Source organism: Solanum dulcamara, chromosome 7 (assembly GCF_947179165.1).
Source record: "Solanum dulcamara chromosome 7, daSolDulc1.2, whole genome shotgun sequence".
Taxonomy (NCBI): domain Eukaryota; kingdom Viridiplantae; phylum Streptophyta; class Magnoliopsida; order Solanales; family Solanaceae; genus Solanum; species Solanum dulcamara.
This window is the reverse complement of record NC_077243.1, coordinates 49,467,505-49,492,904: the sequence shown is the minus strand read 5'-3', so window position 1 is coordinate 49,492,904 and position 25,400 is coordinate 49,467,505. Positions and strand designations below refer to the sequence as shown.

The window sequence follows — 25,400 nt, the reverse complement described above, 5'->3', positions numbered from 1 at the left end:
GATTTCCATTATCTCTTTCAGTCTATATAAAGACTTGTATCATTTCATTACAAGACATCAGAAAATTTACACTACAAAATTTCTCTTAGTCTTGCTCATCTGTAATCATGTTTGTAATGCTTCCGCTTCATCAATAAATCATTCAGCTCTGTTATTTCAGTAAGTCTACTCTATTGTACTTAATATTTACTTATAGTATCTTCGATCCGTTTGAAAAGAACTTATAAAGCAAATGTCTATAGTAAGTTTGATATGAAATCCGGATTTTGGCAAATACAGATTGCTGAAAAGGATAAATACAAAACTGCTTTCAATGTCCCATTTGGACAATATGAATGAAATGTGATGCCTTTTGGGTTAAAAAATGCCCTTCAGAATTTCAAAATGTCATGAATTCTATATTTAATCATATCAAGCATATATCTATTGTTTATATAGATGATGTATTAATCTTCTCTGAGGACATTGATTCTCACTTTAAACATCTTAACACTTTTTATAACATTGTCAAGAAAAATGGCCTTGTAGTTAGCGCTAAGAAGATTAAACTCTTTCAAACAAAAATTAGATTTCTTGGTCATGATCTATACCAAGGGACTTATAAACCTATCTGTAGAGCCATCGAGTTCTCTGACAAATTTCCTGATATTATCACTGATAAAACTCAGTTACAAAGATTCCTTGGAAGTGTTAATTATATTGCTGACTTTATCACTAAAGTTAGACAAATTTGCAAACCTTTATATGACAGGTTGAAAAAGAATCCAGTTTCTTGGAACAAAGAACAGACTACAGCTGTTGTTAATATTAAAAGAATGGTGAAATCCCTTCCATGTCTAGGAATTCCCATTCCTAGTTATTTTATGATTGTAGAAACTAACGCCTCTGATAATGGCTATGGAGGAATTCTTAAACAAAGAAGATCCCCAGAAACACCTGAACAATTAGTAAGATATACATCTAGAATCTGGAATTCCGCACAAAGAAATTATAGTACTGTCAAAAAAGAAGTTTTGGCCATAGTTCTATGCGTCACCAAGTTTCAAGACGATCTTATTAATAAAGAGTTTTTACTTAGAGTAGATTGTAAGTCTGCTAAAGATATTCTGCAAAAAGATGTTAAAAATCTTGTCTCAAAACAAATCTTTGCCAGATGACAGGCATTACTTTCTAGCTTTGATTTCCAGATTGAATATCTTAAGGGAGAAGATAATTCTCTCCCAGATTTTCTAACCAGAGAATTTTTGCAGGGTAAAACATGAGGCCTGGAGCACCAATAGCTAAAGGACCCTTTAAAGGGAAAGAAGTAGCCGTTAAACCTACTACGGCTAAACCTTTCAACATCCGACCTGAAATTACAGGTTTTTCCAATCATTATTCAGCTTTAGCCCAATTACCGCCTATAAATCCTTCTATATTCCCTCTATTACCTCCAAGCACATCTTTAAACATGCTTGTTATGAAGAAACCTTTTGCTCAAACACCAGAGCCAAGCTCTATCTCTCCTTCAGGAAAACAAAGATTTTCCCAAACACAAACCAAAGACAGTTATACCATGAAAACTCCTGAGAGCTTTGCTGAAGCAGTAACCCCAACCGCTTCTCCTTCTAAAACCAAAGAAAAAGAAAAAATCAATCTTATTTCTTTACAGGTTATCCCAATCTTGGCCCTGGATAAGGAGTACGAGAACTTTGAGATCAAACATCTCTTAAAACCCCTGTATACAAATAGGAACTACGTGGATACTGAAAGTCCTCTTAAAACCAGATTATTTTATGAGTTCATCTTAGTAGACACTGGATCTGTTGAGATAGAACATGAATTAGCAGACAAGAACAATCCGGATAGCATAGCCTATTCTAAGTTTACTATTAAAAAGATTTTAACTCCTTTTGAATGGCAGGTTGACCATTTACATACCCCTATCAATTTCTCCAGAGAACATAGGCCCCAAACTTACAATTGGTGGGACTATAAACAAGCCTGGTTTAACTTCATGTATTTATGACCTTCATCCCATACCTGGTTCATAAAATATAGCCCAGAATTAGCCAGATTCGTCATTCCCAGATGGTTTTATGAATGGTGGCAATGTTTCGGAGGAAACCACCAAACTTTGCCAAAATTATTTTGAGAAAAATTCAGTCAATTTCAAATTGATCAAGGTATTTCTACTTTACCAGAACACATTCAATTGTGTAAATATTTTATTCAAAAAAGAATTTCTTACATTTTAAGCTGGACTTTTAAAATTAGTGAATTTGAAAGAATCAAATATTTATCCAAAGAGATCCTTATCAAAGGATGGTCCCCTGCCCCTAAAGAAACTCAATCAACTTCCTTGAGAAGTTCTCCTATTATTCATAAATCACCAAAGAGTGATCTAAAGAAAAGACTTGAAAAAGCCTTATCAGAATTGAAAAACAATAATGAAGACGAAGTCCTTCAGCTTCTTGAAGAAGCCTCTTCTCAAAGTGACGACAATGGGGACATGTTAAATCCCAAAGGAATTGCCAGGGCCTATCTAAATCCATTTGATTAAAAATCCTAATTGAGTGTTTTAAAACACGGAATAATTAGTCTTCCAAATAGAGATACAAAGTATCAGAATTATTATGGAAGAAAAAGATGAATCTCTAAAAGAGATGGAATATCTTTTGATCTAATCAAAATGGACCCCACCACACCGAAAGTTATTTAACTTATTCGGAAAAGAAGACAAGCTCCCGACAAGCTTTTGACCACTCAAAAGAAGCGGATCCCTAAAGAAAGACGTCCACTAACCAATGGACCCCTCTTAAAGATAAGGTAATTCTCAACAGCCAATCAAAAGAAGGCCTTTTTGGATTTCCATTATCTCTTTCAGTCTATATAAAGACTTGTATCATTTCATTACAAGACATCAGAAAATTTACACTACAAAATTTCTCTTAGTCTTGCTCATCTGTAATCATGTTTGTAATGCTTCCGCTTCATCAATAAATCATTCAGCTCTGTTATTTCAGTAAGTCTACTCTATTGTACTTAATATTTACTTATAGTATCTTCGATCCGTTTTATGGTATCAGAGCATTTACGAGCAAAATAACTACACAAATCAGGTTCTTCACATAGTATCAAAACAAATAGAAGAATCCAAAAGTAGCAGTTACAAAGGAATTTCCCAGATAGGAAACAAACCTAGTAAATAGATGACACAAATTCATCCCTCCAAGTCCTCGTTAACAAATGGTACACTAGAGAACAGGTGATAGAAAGTGTCACTCCCCCTCTAGAAGCACGTCGCATTCACGTCGTTGTCCTCGAAACTTATTTAACATGGAAGTAACGCAAGTATTAACAGCCTTAGACTTCTCAGCAACTCAGACTATTCACGAGTATTGATAACATTCATCCCCTCACTCGCCTTCTCGACTAGTTCCTTAACTAGTTACAGTGTTAATGGAAATCGGACAGCACCTCCCCTATAATGTGCCCTATTCGAATTCCCAACCATGTCCTTAACACCTGCAGCCAACCTACAATACAACCAGCAGCTCATATATATATAACATGGCAACATTACACAATATAAACTCCAAATGACTCGTCCGAAGTTACGATACCAAAAGAGGGTTTCTAGTTTCTATTTTGCGAAACCTTTAACCGTACGAAACGAGGGGTCATGTGGCTATAACCAGAAGCTCCCCCACCTCATTTAGAGAACTTTTAGACCCTGCAACACGCCACAACACAACCAGCAGCAGCCCCCATACACACAACACCTTATTTCGATGACAATTTAACTATAGCGATTCCAAATTCATTTATTTCAAACCCCGAACTTTTCAAACCTTTTCCCCAACTTTCATCAGCCCCTAAGGTGTGTAATACACCCTAATTTAACATCATAAACTTCAAATTAGAGGGGAAGAACTTACCTTTCCCGAAATTGGCTAGAACTCGCCGAAATCGTGCCTCAGAATTATTTTAGCGCGCTGAACCATCGTGGCAGCTTGCTGTCCGTTTTTTGGATGCACCGAACTCTAATTTTATACTACTAATACTTCCATATCATCGTGGTATACACTAGATAATTAATTTACGGAACGAAATCGGGACGTACCTTATTTTTCTCCCCAAGCCGTCAAACTTTTCTCCCTAAACTAGGGTTTGTTCATCATCTTTGTTTGCTGGAAATTTGATGAAGGAAGTTGGAGTATATGATACATATCCATACATATATGTGGCCCTAGGGTGTGACACGTGTTAGCCCCAAGAGGTGACACGTGTCCAGCCCCTATTGGGCCACCATATCTACATGCTGAAGGAGGGGCTGCCACGTGGTAGCGGGGCCCACCTCCCCCAAGCAGGTGGGTCACCTACTTGACCCCAAGCAGGTGGGTAACCTGCTTGCTTAGGTGCTGCCATGTGTCACCCTCCCATTGGCTGCCCCGCGTAATTTTTTTTCCTCCTCGTGGGTTCGTAATCTCGTTTCACTTTAAGAGCCTATGAAACCCTTGCTATGTAAGCTTGGTATGTAATCAAGTAACTTACGTATGTAAGACTTCTAAATTAGTAGTTTACGTAAATAAGTTGAGTCCTACGACTCGTTACTTGGCCTCCAACTCCTTTCGACTTCTCTTGACCCTATTTCTAACCTCCCCTACCATGGGGTGTCACATTCTCCCTTCTTAGAGTCGTTTAATAGGGTCATAACTTAAGTGGCTCACATACTAACTTCTAAGTAACTTAAGGAACCTTTCGAGTTCAAAGATGTGGGGTGTAACAGTAACTTACATCTAAGACATGCCAAAGAAAAGAAGAATAGTTCTACATACTTGTTATGGATTAATTGCACTCAAGCTCACTTCGGTACTCCTTTAACCTATGTAACCCGAAAGTAATACTAATGTTAGCAACCTTCGACCTTTCAGCTTCTAAATCCACAACCAAGCACCCATAGGAATCAATTCATTATTCACCTTTCTCGAGTAGTCTATTAGTTAGTTAAGGAGTTAACGGAAATCGGGCAACATCCCCTCTATAACTTGCCCTATCTGAACTTTCAATTTAACCCCCAAACTTTAGAATCCAACCAACAACAACAATCAGTAGTATATATACAAGTAAACCACTTCAACATTACACAACACAAACTCCAAATAACTCACTTAAAACTACGATACCAAAATAGGGTTTTTAATCTCTAGTTCATAAGACCTTTAACCACACGAACCGGGGTGTCTTGTGGCTACAACCAGCAGAATATACAGTCAGCTTTAGTCATTCTCCATCCTTGCAACACTACAAAACAACGCCCAACACAACACCACAATAACAACGACTCTAGCCAAACTTTACCCGTTAAAATCACGTCAAACTAGCCCCTACATGACCTACAACATTCTTTAGTCATACCATGTATATTTTCATGTTTCCAATCCATATTTATACCTTAATAACATATCCAAACCCTTACCAAAATGTGAGAGAATAGAACCAAGCCATACCTTGCTAAAACTTATAGTTGTAATATGATACAATATAGATGTATATATACGTTGGCCTTGCATGGCATTGCTGGTATTTCCTGAGTGCAGGTTTGGGATGGGAAGGAATATAAAGGAAACTCTGCTGAATTTTGTTTTTGGAATAAAAAGGAAATGAGATATAGGTTCATTATATGGTCTAGAAGTTGATACCGAGTACCCCTATTATAATGAACTAAAGCTATAGGGGTACCCTCTGTGTTGCTGGTAAGGGGGGCCCATGTTTACTTAGAAAGTTTTATGTCAGAGGAAAACTCCTGTTGGAGGGAAAGGTGTCCAGCAATTGGGTTCCATTTTGGTGGGAAAGTACAGAACCCTCAACCATTAGTGGTGAACTAGATAAGTTGTTCATGACTCAAGAATGAACCTGGAGGGAAACCATACGAGTTAGGCACTAAACGATATTGTGGTGCTTATTGGATTTTAATTTCCTTCTGGTAGTGGTTAGAGGATGCTTTATGGTAACCTTTTATTGGTTATTAAGCGACTAAAATAACTGGTGGATGAAAGACATGAAATTATGGGTTGTCCAGAATCATGTGCTTCATATTTTGGATAACATACTAGAAGGATTCAGAGGGGTCGGTGATAACAAGGAATGATTTTTCCCAAGGATATAGGGGTAACATGAAACTCCTCGAGCACAAAAATAGCCATGGACTGGAAGGGTAGAAGGACTACTACAGGGAGCTCTTAAGATAGACGTGATCAATTAAGTACGAGTGTTGGATGAAAAAGGGAATAGATAGCTACGAACTGAATGTGTAGTATGAAAAGGCTAGAAGATAAGACCAGTATTAAAGTAAAATTGACATGGGACTGAGAAGAATTGGAAGTTAACCTCAGGTACCCAACAAGGATAAACTCTTATGAGATATAAGGAAGTATTGTGGATATGTGACTCCACCGTGGAAAATATAAAGACCCCTAAAGGATGAGGGGGTAGCTCTGCCAAACCATTGATGCATTGCGAGTCCATTAAAAGGAACAATTGGTATCTACTGGGATGAAGATAGTGTTATAGCAGAGCTAGAAATATGGGTCACTGGAGTACAAGTACTTCCTAATGGAGAAGTTGAAACCATTAGGGGGCTAGCTAATCACTGGTAGGGAAGACAAGAATGTGGCTCTAGATAAACTACTACATTAATTATATGACTCGAGTACTAGTACTTGGACTAGATTGGGTACTAGTTACCGAGAATTCTAAGCACCCCATGGTTGTATTAAGGTTTCTTACTGGGGCAACCTAAAGTATAGATGATCTACAGAAGGTATAGATATGGTGCAGTATGTCAAATATGTTCGAACAGAATCATATGTGTATGAACAGTTAAAAATAAATAGAGGATGACATAGTATCACGACCCAACCCTATAGGTCGTGACTGGGGACCGACCTGGACCCCTGTATACATATCTACCAGTTGTGCTCAAATCGAGTTTTAAATAACATAATACCATATAACAGAACCCTATTGGGTGATAACATTTTCTAAACCTGTAGCCTCTTTCATTTGTATCACAACATGAAAGGGCACGCAAGCCGACGAGGCTGCCATAACATAACCACACAAATAATATATCATATAGACCCAGCTGAACCAAACTAACATATACAACCCACATATACATGTCTGTAGACCTCTAATAATATCAATGACAATATATGGCGGGACAGGGCCCTCGCCGTACCCCTGAATAGACAAAATAGTTCTATACATCAGTGGTCAGTACCAAAAGCTAGGCTCCGATACAATAGAGCCTCTTCCAGCTGAGATGAGTTGAATCCTAAGCTGACGGACTCCAAAACCTGTATCTGTACCTACAGGGATAAACTCAGCCCCCCCGACCCCCGAGAAAAGGGGGGTCAGTACGACATATGTACTGAGTATGTAAAACATAACATAATACAACTAGAGGCATATCTGAAATAGAGAAGCAGGGGATAAAATATCAACTCAGAAACCTGTACCTGAAAAAGTAAAATCATGCATGCTCAAATTTTCAATATAGTCGGCCCTATCAGGGATCCGGTGAATTATATATGTAGTAACATCACCTCATTATTACAACACATCATCATATCATCATTTATATACATACGTACTCGGCCCTCTAGTGAGGGCGCGATGAACAATGCAGTGGATTGTGCATGATTACTATAACCGACTACAAGGTCGACGAAAGAAGTGTTACAGTATGCACGAGTAGAGTAGTAAGAAATAAAACACAGTTTAAATCATTATCGGAGACTTAATGAAGTCATCAGGTGAATCATCCATGGAGATCAAGGCAGAAAGTATCTGACGTATACCCCCTAAATATCACTAAGGACTAGGTAAAAAAGAGTTTTGGAAATCTTAGACATATACTAGTATGAAATATCTTATAGCAGTCCGAGCGTTGGTTATCTCATAGCCTTTCTTTTTTTTTTTTACAGAAAAGAGCTTAGTCGAATCAATCATTATACAGTCATATAGAAGACTCGAGGAGTAGGAGTATAACTACTTTAAAAGTCTTAACATCCAGAAGTGATCCAGAGTCATGAAGTCATATTCAGAACTTAAGAGTGAAGTTGCCTCGAAGCTTTCATCATCCATATCCTACATCTAAGACATGCCAAAAGAAAGAGAAAAGATAGGCTTTACATACTTATGTCAAAAACATGCCAAAAGAGAGCTTCACATACCTCTTCCAATTTACTCTTTATCCCGTTCGCCTCGTCGTCCTTTGACCTATTCAAAATGAAATTAATATGAATATCAACCACTCTTAACTTTCCATCATCTTAGGTTGTACCTTAGTATTCATGGAACCTATTTCCTTGTTCGTCTCCTCAACTAGTTCTTTAATTAGGTAAGGCGTTAACGAAAATTGGGCAGCACCTCCCCTATAATGTGCCCTATCCAAATTTCCAATTAGATCACTAAACACTATATCCAACCAACAACAACAACCTGCAGGATATGTTTAAGCAATTCACACCAACAATATACAACATAAGCTCCAAATGACTCGCTCAAAATTGCGATATCAAATAGGGTGTCTAGCCTTTATTTTATAACACCTTTAATTATACAAAACGAAGGGTCGTGTGGCTGAAACTAGCAGCACCCCTACACCTTTTAGAACAAATTTAGGCCCTGCAAAAAAATACCACACCCCTGCAGCAGCACCTCACAAGCAGAACCCTTTACTTCAACGATAATTCAACTATAACGACTCCAACTTAGTTTATTTCGAACGTCAAGCATGTCTATGATGTTTACATATTTACAGCTACTTAAACAACATATAATACACTTCTTAAAAATACCATAAACTCAAAATTAATAGGAGAAACCTTACCTTACCCGAAATTGGCCAAAACTGCCAAATTGCAACTCGGAAACTTTTCAAACTTGCTAAATTTGCGTTGACTGCTTGTTATCTGTTTGGTGCTTCTCCAATCCATAATTTTTCATTATTAACACCTTCATATCATGTAAAAACCCTTACCAAAACGTGGTAGAATATAAACAACCATACCTCAACAAACGGCTTCCCAAACTTGCTAAATATTAACTTCGGAAACCCCCTTAACGTGCTGAAAGTTGCAGACTGTTTGTGCCACTTCTCCACTGCTCCAAATTGGAATTTCTTGCTATAACACATAATTATATAATTTTTTTATACCTTAAATAATTAATTCATGGAACGAAAGTTAGAGGCTCACCTCGGCAGCTCCAAATCCGTAGCCCTCTCTCTTTGGCTCCAACGTTTTTCCTTCAACTTCCTCTTATTGGTTCCAAGTGTAAAGCTGAAGATATGGTTCAGTAGATATCATAAGGTATGTATATACACCTCCACGTGATTGAGGAACACTGTAGATAATTAATTCACGGAGGAAAATTGGAGAACTTACCTTAGTTCCTCCAAGCTGCCTCTCTTCTCTTCTCCACGTTTTCTCTCTTCTTTTGGACTTTTTTTTGGCTGAAAATGACTTAAGAGTCATTAACACACACACACACACACATATATATATATATATATATATATATCCTAAATAGGTGACACATGTCGTCCCCTAAGGGTGACACGTGTCCAGCCCCCATTGGGCCAACACATACATGCTGCTAATAAGGGGATGCCATATGGCATGGGGTCCACCTCCTCCCCCCCAAGCAGGTGGGTCACCTACTTGACCCCAAGCAGGTGGGTCACCTGCTTGCTTGAGGTGCTTCCACGTGTCACTCCTCCATTGGCCGCCACGTGTTATCTTTTTCCCTTCCTCATGGGTTCATAATCTCGTCCTATTTTAGGAGCCTATATAATCCATGCTACGCATGCTTGATACGTACTCCAATAGCTTAAGTATGTAGGACTTCTAAGTTAGTAGCTTACATAGGTAAATCGGGTCCAATGACTCATTACTTAGCTTCCAATTCCTTCTGAATTCTTATGACTCTATTTCCAACCTTCTCTACTATGGGGTATCACATTCTCCCTTTCTTAGAGTCGTTTAATAGTTTTATAGCATATCTGGCTCACATGATAATGTCTAAGGAACTTATAAGACATTTCGAGTTTTTAAAAGTGCGGGGTGTAACATCCTTCCCCCCTTTAGAATATTCGTCCCCAAATGTTAAACCAAACTTCCCTTAGCACCTTATACAAATCATAGAGAGATTCTTTACTGTTTCCATAACACATACTTATATCCAAGTACTTAATATACGAGTTTCAGGAGTTGGGGTTACTTGCAGACATCGGGAATAGATGTGAATACTTGTGTTTCATGTTCTCTCCAGCTTCCTCGGTCATCCTCTTTCTAGTTTTGGTTTTGCCACAGTATCTTGACGGAAGGCACGTCTTTAGTCTATAATCTTCTAGTTTTCCGATCTAAGATGGCGATAGATTGTTCCTCGCAAGATTCCATTTCCTGGACATCATCTATGTAAAGGCACGTCTTTACGGGTTGCTCTAATTCAAGGTAAGGCTCCGACTTTTTCTCCGTCAATTAATTATTTATGGTATACCATAGCTACATGATGGTGTTTAATAGCGTAAAATTACTATTTGGGGCAGGAAGAAGGGACGCGAATAGCCTGTCAATTTTCAGCATGTTAAGAGAACTTTCGAGGTAAGTTTTAGCGAGTTTTAGCAAGGTATGGCTTGGTTCTATTATCTCACATTTTGATAAGAGTTTGGATATGTTATTAAGGTATAAATATGGATTGGAAACATGAAAATATACATGGTATGACTAAAGAATGTTGTAGGTCATGTAGGGGCTAGTTTGACGTGATTTTAACGGGTTAAAGTTTGGCTAGAGTCGTTGTTATTGTGGTGTTGTGTTGGGCGTTGTTTTGTAGAGTTGCAAGGATGGAGAATGACTAAAGCTGACTGTATATTCTGCTGGTTGTAGCCACAGGACACCCCGGTTCGTGTGGTTAAAGGTCTTATGAACTAGAGATTAAAAATTCTATTTTGGTATCGTAGTTTTAAGCGAGTTATTTGGAGTTTGTGTTGTGTAATGTTGAAGTGGTTTACTTGTATATATACTACTGATTGTTGTTGTTGGTTGGATTCTAAGGTTTGGGGGTTAAATTAAAAGTTCGGATAGGGCAAGTTATAGAGGGGATGTTGCCCGATTTCCGTTAACTCCTTAACTAACTAATAGACTAGTCGAGAAAGGTGAATAATGAATTGATTCCTATGGGTGCTTGGTTGTGGATTTAGAAGCTGAAAGGTCGAAGGTTGCTAACATTAGTATTACTTTCGGGTTACATAGGTTAAAGGAGTACCGAAGTGAGCTTGAGTGCGATTAATCCATAACAAGTATGTAGAGCTATTCTTCTTTTCTTTGGCATGTCTTAGATGTAAGTTACTGTTACACCCCACATCTTTGAACTCGGAAGGTTCCTTAAGTTACTTAGAAGTTAGTATGTGAGCCACTTAAGTTATGACCCTATTAAACGACTCTAAGAAGGGAGAATGTGACACCCCATGGTAGGGGAGGTTAGAAATAGGGTCAAGAGAAGTCGAAAGGAGTTGGAGGCCAAGTAACGAGTCGTATGACTCAACTTATTTACATAAACTACTAATTTAGAAGTCTTACATACGTAAGTTACTTGATTACATACCAAGCTTACATAGCAAGGGTTTCATAGGCTCTTAAAGTGAAACGAGATTACGAACCCACGAGGAGGAAAAAAAATTGCGCGGGGCAGCCAATGGGAGGGTGACACGTGGAAGCACCTAAGCAAGCAGGTTACCCACCTGCTTGGGGTCAAGTAGGTGACCTACCTGCTTGGGGTAGGTGGGCCCCGCTACCACGTGGCAGCCCCTCCTTCAGCATGTAGATATGGTGGCCCAATAGGGGCTGGACACGTGTCACCTCTTGGGGCTAACACGTGTCACACCCTAGGGCCACATATATGTATGGATATGTATCATATACTCCAACTTCCTTCATCAAATTTCCAGCAAACAAAGATGATGAACAAACCCTAGTTTAGGGAGAAAAGTTCGACGGCTTGGGGAGAAAAATAAGGTACGTCCCGATTTTGTTCCGTAAATTAATTATCTAGCATATACCACGATGATATGGAAGTATTAGTAGTATAAAATTAGAGTTCGGTGCAGCCAAAAAACGGACAGCAAGCTGCCACGACGGTTCAGCGTGCTAAAACAATTCTGAGGCACGATTTCGGCGAGTTCTAGCCAATTTTGGGAAAGGTAAGTTCTTCCCCTCTAATTTGAAGTTTATGATGTTAAATTAGGGTGTATTACACACCTTAGGGGCTGATGAAAGTTGGGGAAAAGGTTTGAAAAGTTTGGGGTTTGAAATAAACGAATTTGGAATCGCTATAGTTAAATTGTCATCGAAATAAGGTGTTGTGTGTGGGGGGGCTTCTGCTGGTTGTGTTGTGGCGTGTTGCAGGGTCTAAAAGTTCTCTAAATGAGGTGGGGGAGCTGCTGGTTATAGCCACATGACCCCTCGCTTCGTACGGTTAAAGGTTTCGCAAAATAGAAACTAGAAACCCTCTTTTGGTATCGTAACTTCGGACGAGTCGTTTGGAGTTTATATTGTGTAATGTTGCCATGTTATATATATATGAGCTGCTGGTTGTATTGTTGGTTGGCTGGAGGTGTTAAGGACATGGTTGGGAATTCGAATAGGGCACATTATAGGGGAGGTGCTGTCCGATTTCCATTAACACTGTAACTAGTTAAGGAACTAGTCGAGAAGGCAAGTGAGGGGATGAATGTTATGAATACTCGTGAATAGTCTGAGTTGCTGAGAAGTCTAAGGCTGTTAATACTTGCATTACTTCCATGTTAAATAGGTTTCGAGGACAACGACGTGAATGCGATTAAGGAGAATCCATAAGAGGTATGTGGAACTTTCTTTTGGCATGTTTTTGGTATATGTGCGTACAGCTATCTTTCTTTCTTTTTGGCAATATTTAGCCTTAAGTGGATTGTATATGAAGTGCAGGGATAATTCCATTGCCAAAATTCTGAGTACGCCTCATAACTCCTATCCCCTGTTCAGTACTAGAGTTCCTGTAAAGATTAAGTATTACCTAGTAGGGCTTCTATGTGTTAGAATGTAGTGTGTGAGAAGCTATCTCTCCTTTCCATTGTGATGTATTTGATATGAAAATGAGATTACAATGCCATAGTGGTTCACCGAGCCCCATGATGGGCCAGGTACAAAATATATATATGCAGATCACCTGAGGGAAAGTACACACTATATAGAGCTTATTCTCTTTCTTCTTTTGGGCATGTCCTTGTCTTAGTTGTAAGTTAAATATGATCTGAGCTCTGGGGTAACTCCATCCTTAGCACCTTCTGTTTACTTTTGAATACCAAACTCTGATAGTAGTTGAACTATTTTCCTGGAAACTTTTATACGTTAAAGAGGTATCAAATATACCAGCTCCGAGTCATAAAAACTACACGAGACTATGTGTTTGATTCTATAAATAATTTGGCCCTACGTTAATACATGTCTAGGGTCCCTGAGATTACTTTTGAGACAACCCATAATGGCATTTAAAGGACGCTCGAGATGACTACTTCGTTACTCGGGTCCTCAAATAAAAGCTCAACTTTCTTATTCTGTCGAGTCTCTGATAATGATTTAGATTGCATATAGTTACTCACTACTCTACTTGTGTATACTGTAATACTTCTTTCACCGAGTCCCAAGCCGGGTCCGTTATCGCGTACAACTCACTGCATTGTTCACCGATCCCTCACTAGAGGGTCGAGTACGTATGTATATATGTATGATGATGATGTGTTGCAATAAGGTGGTGATAGCACCGGGCCTATGATGGTCCTACATATGTGATTCACCGGATCCCTGAAATGGCCGGCTATAATGTATAATTTGAGCATGCATGCTTTTGTGATTCATAGAGTACAGGTACAGGTTTCTGGTTTGATAATTTATTTCCCCTGCTTCTCTATTTCGGATATACCTCCAGTTGTATTATGTTACATTTTACATACTCAGTATATATGTCGTACTGACCCCCTTTTCCTCAGGGGGCTGCATTTCATGCCCGCAGGTGCAGGTACACAGGTTAGGGATCCGCCAGCATAGGAGTCCCACTCAGTGGTCCAAGAATGCTCTATTGTGCTGGAGCCTGATTTTGGGTACTAAAACTTGATGCATGTACATAAGTTTTGTTCACGGGTACAGTGGGGGCCCTGTCCTGCCTTATGTTACTATTCTTTTGACTCTTAGAGGTCTATGGATACAGATGTGGGTTGTATGTATGTAGAGCATATGTGTATATAAGTTGTATCTACGTTGTATATGAACTATATCTAAGCTATATATGAGCTGTATATAAGTTGTGTATGGGCTGTATATGAGCTGTGCCTGAGTAATACATGAGCTGTGTGTATGGGTATGTACGGCTGTACTGATATGACTTATGATTTAGGGCGTTCCTGGTATTGTGGTAGCCTTGTCGGCCCGCATATATATGTGTCACGGGACGACCCCATGTGTTACAATAGCCTTGCCGGCTTATAAGTTTTCTTATCTGTTGATGTATTTTGAGTATAACCACGGGACAGACTATGTATAGTTGGCCAGGGTAAAATGGGGTATCCAGTTCAGGCACCCGTTACGGCCTACGGGGTTGGATCATGACAGTTACGATTGATATGTGTATGAAATATGAGGATAATTCCACTCATAAAACTCCAAGTATGATTCGTAAGTCTTGTCCACTTCTTGATATTAGAACTCCTGCAATAGCTGAGTTGTTGTCTTTAAGTCTTCTATATAATGAAAAGTAGTACATATAAAGCCTATCTCTTCATTCCTTTGGAATGGCTTAGTTGTAAGTGAAATGATATATGATATGGGTTTAGAGCTAATTCCAATTATTAGCTCCAATTATAACTCGTGACTTGTAGTCACTTCTGAACATTAAAAGTCTGAAAGTAGCTAAACTACTATTCTCGAGCCTTCTATATAGTGAATAGTAAGTGGAGGTGCCAACTCCTCTTTCTAAAGTCTCTACAGTGATAAATGTTTCTGATTGCATAAGTTGTATCTTTGCTTGCATAAGCTATGTGGTATTGTCTTCATGCATGTCTGTGATTCTCGAGGCCCCAATTAATGTAATTCCTAATGACATCTAAAGGGTACTTCGGATGATTACTTTCCTAGTCTTCAGGGGACAGTTCACTTGACTATTTCATTGAGCCTCAGAGGGTGACTTAGTTGTATATGCTTTCTCAGTACTCTACTCATGCATCTGTAACCCCTCTTTCTCTGCGTCCCACGATCGGCCAAATATTATATTGGGTGGAGCTTTACTACTTCTTTCACCGAGTCCTAAATTGAGTATGTATAGTTTCATGTACAAGGAGACGATTCCATACGTGAGGCATGGTAATATGTTATGACGATATGATTATTCATCGAGTCCCAAACTGGCTATAATATGATGGTATGTGTTGTAATATAATGGTACATATGTGATGGTATGTGTGGCAAAATAAGGAAGAAATATCGAGTCCCTCCCTAGAGGGCTGGGTACGATATGTATATATAATGATGGTATGCTATAACGTACACCACTCCCTTCACCGAGTCCCTCACTAAAAGGCTGGATACCTTATGTAGGCATGGATATGAAAATATAGTGACATATTTGTGACTCCAAGCCCCATAATGAACCGAAGGTAATATGATGACATATATAATAAGATTATACCGTATGCGATGAAATAATATCGTATACGATGATATGATGAAGTAATATATATGATGATATGATGACATGTTAAGATGATAAAACGATTATGACACCGAGTACACTATAGAGTCGGGTACAGTGTATGAGAATGTATATGACTACATGTCCTCAGATGCAGGTATAGTGAGTTGGTAAATGTTATATTTGTTTCCTGTATCCCTATTTCAGTTGCTATCTCAGTTATGATGTGTTATGCGTTACATACTCAGTACATATATCGTACTGACGCCCCATTCTCTGGAGGGCTGCGTTTCATGCTTGCAGGTACAAATATTCATTTCGAAGATCCTTCATCTTAGGATTTCCGATCAGCTATGTTAGAAGGGCTCCACTGTTCTGGAGCATAGCTCTTGGTGCTGGTCATTCGATGTCGACATTTGTTTATTGAGGGGTACGGCGGGGGCCCTATTTCGCCATATGTTACCGTTCATAACTCTTAGAGGTCTATAGACATATGTATGTAGGTTGTTTATATGTTTGTTTCAGCTATGCCTGTATGTCGCATTATAAATATTTTTATGTTACAACAGCCTTATCGACTTGCGTGCCTTTTTATGATATGGTACAAATGATAGGGGCTACATATACCTGAAATTTTTTTAACCCATTGGGGTTTTTATGTATAATATCACATCACACATAATTCAACTTGACTATAGCTGATACATACGTATACTTAGACCCCAGTCGCGGCCTACGGGGTTGGGTTGTGACAAAAGTGGTATCAGAGCAGTTCATCCTTGGAATGTCTACAGAACGTGTCTAGTAGAGTCTTGTTTATCGGTGTGTTTTGCACCACATCTATAAATAGGAGGCTACAAGACATTTAGGACGTTACCTTTCTTTTAGATCTAAGATCGTGCGATAGAGATGGGTCATAGGAAATAAAATTTCTTATACTAACTTGTGATTTCTGTAGAAGGACAACATCGAAAGAAGAAACTAACTAACAATATTGGAAGTTACGAAGCACGCAGGTGAGCAAAGGCATGAAGGAGATATATTAGGTAAGGTGTGGAAATACAATTTACATGTAAAGTTGAAATTGAAAGGAAAAGTAAATATAATAATAGGTCATGACATGTGTAGCCGAAGATACAAATGCTAAAAAGTGATGAAACTATGAAAGACCAAGTTGTAGAAGAATGAGCAACGAGATAGAATGGGTGTTAAGGAATGATTGGTATGATATGAATAAAGATGGATGGACAGAATATGTTTTGGAAATGAGAAAAAAGATTATATGGAAGTAATGCATTCCGAATAATACAAAGGTAGTATAAGATCCCTCTTGTGCGGAATAAAAGATAGACATAGATGGAATAAATGATAAAGAACTCTACGGAAGCACCCAAGATAGATATGATTAAATGAATGCAAATACGGAATGAAAGGGGAACGTATAATATGAACTTAAAAGTGCAATACGACTACATGGTTATAAGGTAAGGCCCTGATTGAGGCAAACTTGGTATGTTATTAAGAAAATTAAAAGCCAGTGTTGGGTACACACTAAGGGCAAGGGATAAAGGCTATAAAGGGGTGGTGCGTGCACACAACGTCGCCCCGACAATAGTGGAATCCTTAAAAGACAAAGATGGTAAACTTAAGGAATAAATGGTGCAATATACATTTATCCCAAGAAACAAAAGATATAGTTTGGGATAAAGCTACTCCTGCAAGAGAACCTTGGATAATTATTGTCGGAATACAATATTGCCTAATTGAAATTGGAATGACTTGTCATGACCCAACCCCGTAGGCCGTGACTGGGGTCCGATCTGGACCCCCCGTATACATATCTATCAACTGTGGTCACATTAAACTGTAAATAAATAGTAGCACGTAACAAAGCCCCATTGGGCGATAACATTTTCATAAACCTGTAGCCCTTTTCGTTTGTACCACAACATGATAGGGCACGCAAGCCGACAAGGCTGCCATAACATAATAACATATATCATATATCATGTAGACCCAGCTGAATCAAACTTACATACACAACCCACATATACATGTCTGCAGACCTCTAAACATATAAATGACAACATATGGCGGGACAGGGCCCCCGCCGTACCCCTGAATGGACAAAACAATTTTTATACATCAGTGGACAGTATCAAAAACTAGGCCCCGATACAATGGAGCCTCTTCCAGCTGAGCTGCATAGAATCCTAAGCTGACAAAATCCCAAAACCTGCATCTGTACCTGCGGGCATGAATGTAGCCCCCCGAGAAAGGGGGTCAGTACGACATATGTACTGAGTATGTAAAATATAACATAATACACTAGAGGTATATTCGAAATAGAGAAGCAGGGGATAATATATCAAATTCAAAACCTGTACCTGTACTCTATGAATTAGGAAAGCATGCATGCTCAAGTCATACCATATAGCTGGCCCTTTCAGGGGTCCGGTGAATCATATCTATAGGACCATCATAGGTTCGGTGCCATCTCCACCTTATTACATCACATCATCATATATCTATACACGTATCTTAGCCCACTATCGAGGGACTCAGTAAATAATGCAGTGAACTGTGCACGAGAACATATCCTGGCCCGGGACTCAGGGAAAGAAGTGTTACAATATACACGAGTAGAGTAGTGAGGAATAAAACACAATTTAAATCATTATCTGAGACTCAATAAAGTCATCAAGCGAATATTCACTTGGAGGTCAGGATAGGAATGTAGTTGTTTCAAGTACCCTCTAACTCTCACTCGGGGCTATATCAGTTAAGATCTCAGGTACCCTAGATGCATACTAAGGTAAGGACAATTCACTTATGGAATCAGAACATTTTTTATCAACTAGTTTTAAGACTTGGAGTCTGTACATTCATACCTCTTTAACATATAAGAGTTTCCAGGGGAATAGTTTAACTACCGTAGAGTTCAACATCCAGTAGTAAATAAGAGGTACTTAAGAATGGAATTACCCTGGAGCTCGTATCACATTTAGCTTACAACTAGGACATGCCAAAAAGAAAGTGAGTGCACTCTATGTGGTCTGTACTTTTCTTCTGGTGGTCATAACATACATATCTCGTACCCAGCCCTTCATGGGGCTCGGTGAACCACCATGGCATTGTAATCTCATTTTTATATCAAATACATTTCAAGGGAAATGAGAGATAGCTTCCCACACATTCCATTCTGACACGTAGAAGCTCTACTAGGCAATACTTAATCTTCACAAGAACTCTAATACTGAGCAGTGGGTGGGGGTTATGAGGCGTACTTAGAATCCTGGGAATGGAATTATCCCCACAGTCCACACACAGTTCACTTAAGGCCAACACTTGCCAAAAGGAAAGAAAGATAGCTTTACGAACTTATACCAAAACATGCCAAGAGAAAGCTTTACATACCTCTTGGGAGTTACCCTTTATCCTGCTCGCCTCGTCGTCTTTTGAACCTATTCAATATAAAGTAATACGAATATCAACTACTCTTAACTTTTCAGCATCTGAGGTTACGCCTTAATGTTAATGGAATTTATTTCCTTAGTCATTTCCTCGACTAGTTCTTTAGTTTATTAAGGCGTTAACAAAAATTGGGCAGCACCTCCCCTATAATGTGCCCTATCTGAATTTCCAATTAGTTCCCTAAGACCTACAGATAACCAACAACAACAACCTGCAGCAATTCATACCAACAATATACAACATAAACTCCAAACGACTTATTCAAAAATACGATATCAAAATAGGGCGTCTAGTCTTTATTTTGTGACGCCTTTAATTATACGTAACGAGGGGTCATGTGGCTTCGACCAGCAGCACCCTAACCCACATTAGGACATATTTAGGCCCTGCAACAACAAGCCACACCCCTGCAGCAGCAACTCACAAGAACGACACTTTATTTCGATGACAATTCACCTCTAGCGACTCCAATTTAGTTTATTTCAAACGTCGAGCATTTCTACGATATTCTTAAACTTCCAGCAGTATACAAGGGGTGTAATACACCATATAACAATACCATAAACTCCAATTTAAAAGGAAAGGCCTTACCTTATGTTAAACTTGTCAAACTCGCCAAAACTATCCAAAATGTGAAATCTGGACAGCTTACTATTTTACCTTGTCGCTTTGTTTCGAAGAGGTAATGGAGGGAAACAGGATTTACGTCCTTCATGAAAGTTATAGACATGTGTCTTAGGGTCGCAAACAATTTCGAATCATCCCTACATCAATTTTGTACAAAAAGATATGACCAAAATACTTACAGTTGTCCGTGTAGGATTTCCAAAACCAAATCTGAGCAGTACCTCCTCTACGCTTCATCACCATTTTTCGAGCTGATACATGTAAAACTGGATGTTGGAGTCTGAATGAAAGTTACAGAACCACGAAATACCTTTCCAAAATATATTAAATCACTCGAAACGAATCTGTACACAAGAAGTTATACCAATATTACTAACCACTGTCCCTTCCAAAAACGGGTTTGTTAACTAGCGTTTTCTCTTATTTTCTCTTCCAAATTCCAATTGAAAAGCTGGATTTTTACTTCCATGAAGGTCTTAAAATACATATATACGTATCCACGTACTTAAGGTACCCCGTATATAATTAATTCACGGAAGAAAAGTGGAAAACTAACCTTTAAACTTCAAGAACCATGGCTGCCTCTCTATTTCTCTCCCTCACATTTTTTTTCTCTATGTTGCTGATGTTTTGATGGATAACTGAAGTATATGATATATATCAACATATATATGTGGCTTTAGGGTGTGACACGTGTCAACCCCCAAGAGGTGACACGTGTCAACCCCCAAGAGGTGACACGTGTCCAACCCCTATTGGGCCACCGTATCATGCTGCCAACTATGGGCTGCCATGTGGCAGTGGGGTCCACCCCCCAAGCAGGTGGGTCACCTACTTGACCCCAAGCAGGTGGGTCACTTGCTTGCTTGAGGTGCTGCCACGTGTCGCTTCTTCATTAGCTACCATGTGTCATCTTTTTTCCCTTCCTCGTGGGCTCGTAATCTCGTCTTATTTTATGTACCTATGTAATCCGTGCTACGTAAGTTTGATATATGCTTAAGTAGCTCAAGTGCATATGACTTTTAACTTAGTAGCTTACATAGGTAAATCGAGTCCTACGACTCATTACTTGGCCTCCAATTCCTTCCGGACTCTTATGATTTCATCTCCAACCTTCTCTAGTATGGGGTATCACATTCTCCCTTCCTTAGAGCCGTTTAATAGTGTCGTAACTTAAGTGGCTCACATGCTAGCTTCTAAGTAACTTAAGGGACATTCCGAGTTCAAAGATGTGGGGTGTAACATCCTTCCCCCTTTAGAACATTCGTCCCCGAATGTTAAATGCAACCTTTTGTAAGACTTTATATATATTATAGAGGGGTTCCTTTCCTTTATGCTATCACATATATTCCCATCTATATTATTAACATACGAGTGCTCAAGAGTTGGAGTTACCTGTAGACATCGGTTACAGGTGCAAATACTTGTATTCCATGTTCTCTTCAGTTCCCCGATCATCCTCTTTCTGGTTTTGGTTTTTCCACCGTAACTTGACGGAAGATACGTCTTTAGTCTACAATCTTCCATTTTGTCAATCCAGGATGGTGGTAGGATTTTCCTCATAGGATTCCATCTACTGGACCTCATTTATGGAATATACCCTGGGTGACTCGTTAGTATCTAATGGACTGGACGTATAGTTTCCAACTAAGGTGGTAAGCTTAACTTACCAGCCACGTTGCCCACCTTATGAGTAACTTGATACCGTCTAACATATTCTGGGTCAAGTTCCTTTTCTAGGTGACCCTATGATGAACATCCAATCATCAACTTGAACTCTGTATGTCGACGTCGATTATCTGTATATCATTCCTGCCGACTCTGGGCTTTTAGTCAATAGCTTGATTAATCATGTCGAGGCTATTGGAATACTGGAGTAGTAATTATTATTGTAGGCAACTTGATAAGTGATGGATAATCATTCCGGCTACTTTCGAAGTTAATCTCCCGGCTTGTGACATATCTTCTAGCGTCTAATAGTGCGCTCAGTCTGTTTAGTAGCTCGAGGGAGAAATGCGGTACTAAGACCTGTCTGTGCTCCTAACCTCTTCTTGGACTGATCTCAAGGCGTTAATTATAATTGAAGTCCCTTTATCTGGGATATTAGATGAGGAAACCTCACGGAACCTTACTACTTCCTTGTTATATAACTTCACCTCATTCAAGTTGCATAGGTGGTCTTGCTTGAAAGCAAATGGGCTGATTCGTTAGCCTTCTCGCAATAACCCATATAACACCTTACTCTTGAAGAGCTTAGAATAGGTGCGTGGTGACGTTGATAATTCGGGAATCCTTAGCTTCGTATAATTTTTCTTGACTTTTTTCAGAACTTTAACTGGCACTTTATTCTTTTGGGTCTTTCTTCTCCCTTATCCTATATTCGATGTCGGGGAAGATCTTTGGTCCACTCGTGGCCATGTCTTACTTCACCCATAGTATCAGATCCATCTCGATAGTTTGGCTTAACCCATCTCTGCATCTCTTAATAGTTAATCACAACTTGGGCTCCCTTGCCTAGGACAATAGCTGTGGAGACTCCATAAGGTCCTACCACTCTTTTACCTTACAACTTTATACCTTCTCGGCGGAGTAGGTAACCTGTGATCGAAGGAGCAAGGGTCAACACCATTAATTCACAGGTAACATTTGTGGAATTTTTGACCTTGGGTATTACTTCCTGTCATCCGTAAGTTACATCAACTGTTTTGCTTTTTCTTGCCCTCAGAGTTGGTTGCCCAATGGTGTCGAAATTCCCTCGCCTACTGGCCGATATAACCCTTCGGTGGTTTGCCTCTTATTAACAAGTACTATGTTGACGAACTGTGGCATTCGAATGTGTCATCAGTTAGCAAGTAGCTAATCCTCCTTATTTTGCTTAAGTCCTTGTTAGAATTACTTTAACGTATCTTATAATACTCCAGGTACGTAATCCCATATTGTTTCTCCGTCCCTAGTTCAGGTTCATCCATCTCGCGTGATCATACCAGCACTAACGCATTACGTTCCATCAGAATTTTGAAGTTAAGCATGCTGGGGCGGGAGTAATACTGGGATGGGTGACCTCCCTAGGAAGTCTTCGTGTCGCGTTTCACTGTAATCCTTTCCATGACATGTGGCCACTCAATTTAGCCCAAGATTTACCTCAGCGTTGTCTCGCGAGTCTTTATGTTTTGCCTTGTCCCTTTCTCTGTTATCTTACAACCAGTATTGGTGTAGACCTTTAGTTCCGCTATGACCATATCCCTTTTTATACGCACCCATTCATTAGGTGGGCTACTGAGTAGCGCTAAAGTTTGTTCATATAGTGACCCTTGGAGCCGCTTTGAGTCTTGTCTATTATTAGCTGGCATAGCTTTAAAGGAATTTGACATATACGCTCCCCTATCCTTTATTCACTTTGTGTTCTTCTCATTTTCTACCATAGGAGGCTTTCTATTCCTTTGTCCTTGGTTATACATTTATCGCAACATCATTTGTGACCAACTCTATGGCCAACATTTTGGCTTTTTGGTCTAGCATGTTGTCATTATCCTTCGTAGTGTCTCTTGAGTTATTCGATATCCTTCCATGGTTACATTTTTTTTTGTTTTTATCCGCAGCCACCTTCTAGTGTTATGTTGTTCAGGGTCTCGTCACAACTTCTTATCGTTGCCTTATGTAGCATTCTGGCTTCCATCCAATTATTGGTGGCTTCCGGACCTTTCTAACTTAGTTCGGTAAGATATCTTATTGAAGTTTAGATGCCCATCTTAAATATATTCCCATATTGATTGCCTTCACCTTACTTTTGCCATTTTCTCATTTACTTCCCCCCCCTTTAGAGGGTACTCGTACTTTCCTCTGTATGTACTTGTAGTTATTCCAATTTCAATTAGACGGTACTAGTATTCTGGCAATAACTATTCCAGGTTTTCTTAAAGTAGTGGCTTTGTCCCAACCTGTATCCTTTGTTCCTCGGGATGAATGGAAGTTGTTCCAATTATTCCTTAAGTTTGCCATCCTCGTCTCTTAAGGGTTCCACTATTTTTGGGGCAACGTGGTGTACCCGCGTCATTTTTTGTATCTTAACCTCCATACTCTTACTGCGTACTCAACGCAGACTTTTAACTTAGTTAGCCGCTACTAATGGTGCCTTATTAGCGGTCTCACTTTATCCTTCATACTCGTATCATACTATTTAATTCATACTTATATATCCCCCTTTTTGTTCGTATTCGTACTCAGTTCCTGACATCCCTCTGAGGTGCTTCTATTCGAAGCTCTTTCCCCAATTAGTCGGTGGAGAACTATAAACTATTATCGTAACCTCTCTCCCAATCATGGTTGGAAGAAACTCGAATCTCTCCATCATCATAGTACTTCCATTTTTTTTATACTCGACCTACCTGGTCTCCTTCTGAGTTTATCTCGAGTTACGAACAACTTATCTAATTTACATTTAGGAATTGAGGGCTTAGTATTTTTTTTTTTTTGAAAAAGAGTGAAACTCATTCGCGGGAAATCTTATCCTTCATCCTGAGCCCTCTGTTTATATTCCTACTGTACAAATATGGCTGGAGATACCGTAATATGAACTTTACTACTTTAATAAGCCTTTGTTCCCCCGAAATAAAATTCTTCAAGTGAAAAGGGTGCCCCTTATCGACCACCTAGGTTACCTCTTACAGCTTTAGTTGAACACAGTAGGGGTACTTGGTATCAACTCCTCAAATATCTCAAAAATCTATGTTTCATTCCCCGTTCTTGTCCGGGGAAAATTTTGACAGAGTTTCCTCTATATTTCTTACTTATCCCAAAACCTGCACTCAGAAAATACCAACAATGCCTCACAGGGCCAATATATATAAATACATATCATATCACAGCCGCACAGGGCTTTCAATGTCATCTCATATCGCAGCCACACAGGGATTTCAATGTCAATAGTAATATAAAAAATAATGGACTCACCTCATACGTCCAACTTCAAACTGCATTTGTTGCACTTTCTGTCTGCTTTCCTTTCTAGTTTCAACTTTATATTTCAATATTACTTCAATACCTTACCCGACGGGTATCTTCTATGCCTTTACTTTACTTACCTGCGTGCTTCATAATGTCCCATGTCATCAATTACTTCCTTCGGTTGATGCCGTCCTTTTATTAAGATCCAATGTTAGTATAAGGAATTGTCCTATGACTCGGATCTAAAGTACGATCTCAGATGTAGAAGAAAAGTAACATCCTAAATGTCCTACAGCTTCCTGTTTATAGATGTGGCGCGCAACACATCGATAACCAAGACTCTACTAGACACGGTCTGCAGACAATCCGAGGACGAACTGCTCTGATACCACTTCTGTCACTACCCAACCCCGTAGGCCGCGACTGGGGTCCGATCTGGACCCCCGTATACATATCTATCAGCCGTGGTCACATTAAACTGTAAATAAATAGTAGCATGTAACAAAGCCCCATTGGGCGATAACATTTCCATAAACCTGTAGCCCTTTTTGTTTGTACCACAACACGATAGGGCACGCAAGCCG

At 39.3% G+C, this 25,400-nt stretch overlaps 1 pseudogene; it reads left to right on the top strand.

The window, feature by feature from the left end:
• The first annotated feature begins 22,842 nt into the window (after positions 1 to 22,842).
• Positions 22,843 to 22,962, top strand: LOC129898005 (5S ribosomal RNA; annotated as a pseudogene).
• The last annotated feature ends 2,438 nt before the right edge of the window (positions 22,963 to 25,400 follow it).